The sequence below is a fragment of the Triticum aestivum genome, chromosome 1B, assembly GCF_018294505.1.
Source record: "Triticum aestivum cultivar Chinese Spring chromosome 1B, IWGSC CS RefSeq v2.1, whole genome shotgun sequence".
Lineage (NCBI taxonomy): Eukaryota > Viridiplantae > Streptophyta > Magnoliopsida > Poales > Poaceae > Triticum > Triticum aestivum.
In genome coordinates this window covers 309,711,000-309,716,285 of record NC_057795.1, presented here as the reverse complement: position 1 = coordinate 309,716,285, position 5,286 = coordinate 309,711,000, and the positions used below count along the sequence as shown (strand labels likewise).

Genomic DNA, 5,286 nt, shown 5'->3' with positions numbered 1-5,286 from the left:
TGCTAGGTTGTAGGAGCAGAGGCATCAGACTGCTGACCATGCATTGAAGCTATGGCGGGTTTATGCGCAGGTGGTGCCAACTTGTCGGTGTGCCGAGGAGGCCATGCCAACGCGTTGGTTTGTTGAGCAGGAAGTGCTGACACATTAGTATGCTGATGTAACGACCCGAACCTGATAAGATTCGATGTCTCTGTGCTCACAGTGCTAGTCCCTGGATCAACTCGCTAGCACACACAATACATATGAATATCAAATAACAAGTGCATCATTTAACATAACGTATGATCCAGAAGTTATAAAGTATTACAAACTGAATAGCACATGGCTAACTTATTCAATAATAACAACGGAAAGGTAGCATAATCAACGATGAGTCCATCAATGCCCATTGAAGAACATGTTGAGTGAAGACTCGCAACCCTACTGTATCTCACTGATCATCTGAAAATCCTGCAACATGATAAGTTGCAGCCACAAGGGTCAATACATTGAATATATTGGCAAATCACATAATATGATATAGCAAACCTACATCCACAAAGCAATGTATGACAAACAAAACACACTAGTTTGGAGAAGAATGTCTTCACCTACCTCCACTACCTGAACTCACAACCGTCTCTAATTTACTCGCCCAAGATAACCCAAAGATTCTAAATAAACATGACAAGAACTTCAGAAGTATGTCTCAAGTGCGCTCTGTCAGTGGCGCATTCTCTAGGAACAATCGAGCGCTCTGCCAAGGACGCATTCACCTGATTTAAGTTCCGAAAACTAAACCTCGTCTCAAGTGCGCTCTGTCAATGGCGCATTCTCTAGGGACAATAGAGCGCTCTGCCAGTGACGCATTCACCTGGTTAATAATCCCGAGCCTACGGCTATAAACACTCACCACTTTCATGGATCACTCGACATATGCCCACGTCTATCATAGCAAGTTGATCACACCAGAATATGACAACACAGAACATACATATCAAACCAAGCACATGTCATAGCATAAAAATCACACATGCATAGTAGAATATAGGATGAGCAAAATCAAAAGTGCAAACTTGCCTTGAACGGTGTTGAAGTACTCTAACGATTAATTCTGATCCGCTTCGCACTCCGGACAATCTATACGATTAACGAAGGCACCGATAAATAAACCGTATTCACATAACACCACAATAAAGTCAACAACCGTATATCTTATCTACATGCTAGTAAGATCACAATGCAAAAAGAATCAACTAATTTGGATCAACGGTTTGAAAGATATGGCCTCCGGAAGTTTAAATTCCAATTTTAAACAAATTCAAATTTAAACAGTTCAAAAATGTGAAATGTGTTCTACGGTATTCTCCTGGTCACTACAAGTACACAGGAAAAAGAATCAATGAATTGGGAGTTATGGATCTCAAGATATACCTAAATGAACATTTGATATGGAATCTGCCAAAATAAATTGTGTCAAAATAGATTTCTGTAAGAACTGCTGCGGCAGCTGTGGATGTGCCACGTGGCGTGGTTCTACTTGTTGTTACCTGTCCGCTGGGAGGCTTAAACGGCGAACGACCACAACATAGAGAAAAACGGTTCGGCAGAAAAAAAACATATGGCATCCACTATAAGCAGTTGGATGGAGATCGGACGGCTAAGGGCGGCTCACCGGAGTTAACAGGTTGAGGCGTCACCGGAGTTGGAGAAGAACGACACCGGCGGCTCGGGCGGCGATGGTGGCGCCTGTTCAGGTGGTCTCCAGACTCCAGCGTGTAGCGTACGGGACGCGGAGCTCTGCTTCGGTCTCGAAGAAATCCTCAGCGGCGTCGGTGGCGAACGGGGTTGACGGCAGAGGATGGCTGGAGCTCGGGCGGTGGCTGTGATCTTTGGATCGAGGTCCTTGCGCTCGGTTCGGTACTCCCCTGTGCGATACAGAGGGTCAGGGCGATAGATGAGATCATGGCGAAATTAGCAGGAGCAAGAGGAGGTGCTGGGACCCACTGTAGGCGACGAAAACGACGACGGCGGAGGTCAGCAGCGGTGAAACTCCGGCGAGATTCGATCTTCTGGTACGGGCGAGATAGGCACGGGAGCAGGAGATTTTTGCAAAAATCGGAAGAGTCAGACTTGGGAATATTTATATGGAGGTGGGAGTGCGAGAGGTGCAAGATCCGAGCCGAATCCACCGAGGATTTTGATCGGGATTGGTCTCCTGGAAGAACACGAACCAGGGAGAGAGATGACAAGGGGGGCCTAGCGGTAAGCGGCACAGGGAAGGAAAGAGAAAAAAATACGAAAGGCTGCGGGGTGGGCTCTATTGCGCTGAGATGGGCCGGCTTGCTGTCGCAAAGCTGCTGCTGCCTCAGCGCACTGGGCGAGGAATAGAAATGGGCTGCGGCTGTCCAAGCCCATACGAACAATAATATCTGGCTAAAAACTTTACTGCACAACATAACTATTGGCTAAAACTAAAATAGAATATTACTTCCTAAAAATACCAAAACATACAGTAAAATACTAATACTAATATAAAATACCATGAACATTTTTAACAACACAAATGCGCTTTAAACAAATATATATACTATGCAATACAAGCATATAAAGAGCATTATAACAACTATAAAATAAATTTGAGTTTCTATAAAGACAAAATAATTTAGGTAGACACCAGAATATATTCTTAGCATTTTCCATAGATAATTAATAGGGTAGAAGTCATATTATCTTCACTCCAAATATATTGCCTTGAGTTGGAAAACACTCCAGAAAATTCTAATATGCATAGAAATCATGATAAAAAAGAATGATCCTGTTAACATACCAAATTTGAAAATTTGGGATGTTACAGCTGATCACGCAGCTGCGGACCGACGGACTAATGAGCAGTCGATTCTGGACCTACAGACTACTTAGCAGGCGGTTCTAAAGCATTAGAATACTTAGTAGTCCATTCCACCAGGTTGGTCTGCTAAGCATGTGCTGCAGCTGGGTCTCCCCCCACTGCTTCAGTGGCCAGCATCTGAACCGGTGGTGCGTCTTCAATAGTTATTGGCCTTTCCACTAGCTGCTCTTGGGCGGAGGATGACATGGCCTGTACGACACAAAGTCAGGCCAGCTGATCACAGGTTGATGCACCAGCCGTCGGATTACGAGTATTAGGTTCTTTGGGGGAAGCACGTGAGAGCTGCGGTGGCAAGGAGAGTGTCACCGGTTGAGGGGTGACATTGGTTGCTCTTGACGGGGCTTCAGGGATCTCATCAATGAATTCTATTTCCTTTCATGGCCACTGGATGTGATGTAACAATGTTTCTCCCAAGGTCCTTTGCTCATCAAAGTCTCCTAGGACATTCTTCAGGGCAAATTTATTGAATCCAGGCTTTACTTCAATCACATAGCACTTCACATAGCCCGGCTTCAATGGCACATTGTCCAACAAGAGGCCCTCTTCCAAGAAGGGTGGGAAACCAGGCTGTTGCACATTTTAATGTACCTTCATAATGTGTAAGCACGCCCTTCAGTCTGTCTTTCATTCCAGATAGATCAGATATAGCATCATCATGAGTAGCTACAGTCTGAGTGTCGCCGGGGTTAGTTGATGCACAACTACTCTTGCGTCGTGTTGTCGTGCAATAAGAAGCATCCTCCATGCCTGCCTCCCCTCCCATCTGCTGGCTATCTGTCAGTGTTAGAGTCTTCTACATCATCATTGACTCCTCAATATCCCTTCGAACAGTCGAATACATGTCCTTTCTCAACCTTTCATACAATTCATTCTGCTTCATTTCAATCCTTGCTTTTTTCATGCTGATCCTCTCTTCTTTGCTGAGTGTGAAAGTCCTCTTGTGCGGGACATTAACACCTATACCCCTTGCACGGCTAGGGAGCTCTCTTGTTTCCAGAGCATCAGACAGAATGTCACATGGCCTTGAGTTCCTGTAGAACCTTCCAGGGATCTTGGAAGCCCTTAACATCACTTGATACAGTTCTTCGTCATGTGAGTTTTAAAAGTAATAAGTTCCATCATTACGCTTGCTAGTCTCTGGCGCGTTCACCCCTGATTTCACTAAAGGCCATTTTCCCACCCGCCGCCACTTATTCTTTGTCCTCCTGGTCCCATATAGGTTTCATGCCGTTGTATCCTACCACACCCATATGGTGTGTGTGTGTGTGTGTTATTCTTCTAAAGTTCCGGTTGCTTGGCACTCTTCTCAACGAACTCTTTAGTTGCCCTGACCCTTTTGAATTCTACCCAGTCTGCCTTTGTAATTTGGGGATAGGCGGCGGTTGAGTCCTTGCCTTCACTCAAGTACTTCTTGTACAGCACGTGCTTCCAGTTTCTCCAAGCATTCCTAGCCTTCTTCAGTGCAGCGTGTTCCACCTGCATTCTCCACTGGCTTGGAACATTGAAGTGATCCATGATCTCTCGGACTATCCTTTGCCGTGTTTCTTTGTCAGCCTTTCGAAACCCCGGCAGATTAATGTTGAGCCTTTCCCTGCCAACAAATCCTCACAGACTCCTGAACCTCGTGCGTGCTTTATATGGTTTAGTTGGAGCCCAAGACTTTAAATTGATCTCAGTTACTTCATATACACCTTTAGGCTGGTGTGTGGGCTTCCTTGGAACGTTCCTCCGTGTCCTGACTGGAAGGGTGATTACTGCATCTCTATCTCGTTCAAGATTACTTGATCCCTCACCATCTGCTGAAGACCTAGGGTTGTCGGAATCAGATGAAGATACATCGCCTGAAGCATGAGTGATGTCGCTACTACTCGACATCTACAGAGAACACATGCGAAACTCATGAAAGGAGGATAAGCATAAAACTAACAACTTGGTATCAAGCTGTCTAAACATGTCATGCAATAATTGAGAAAATGTACGACTTATTTGTTAAGTTTGTGTGACTCGGGCGCCCGCAATCTATAAAACGACAGTAACTTATTGGAACAAATACATCTTATATGTACTAGTTAGGAGGGTAGATCATGAACATATATACGCTCTCCGTTATTTTATAGCCAATTTGGGAACATACGGAACGAAATAGGAAGAGGGATTGCGAGGAAATATGCCTCACCGCGATGAAGAGTAGTAACTAATAGGTTTCTTAATGCAAACCCGGCCGGACCACAGGATTGATATGCTTGAGGGTGGCTAGCGAGCAAACGAAGATGGCGAGGCATGGGCAGCCGTGTGTTGGGAATGATAGTGGAGATAGGCTTGATGCCAAAGAAGGGTCACACGGCCGGGGTGAGCACGCTGGTGCCATAGAGGGTTCTACTGTGGGGAAGGGCGTA

The 5,286-nt window shown here is 45.3% G+C and overlaps 1 long non-coding RNA gene across 1 annotated transcript; it reads right to left on the bottom strand.

Annotated features, from left to right (window-relative positions):
- Window positions 1–1,054: 1,054 nt before the first annotated feature.
- On the bottom strand, window positions 1,055–2,223 carry LOC123090636 (uncharacterized). The gene is made up of 3 exons (XR_006442503.1): window positions 1,987–2,223; window positions 1,655–1,907; window positions 1,055–1,119 (listed from the first exon to the last, which is right to left on the bottom strand). It is a non-coding gene; the product is annotated as an uncharacterized lncRNA (long non-coding RNA).
- Window positions 2,224–5,286: the final 3,063 nt, after the last annotated feature.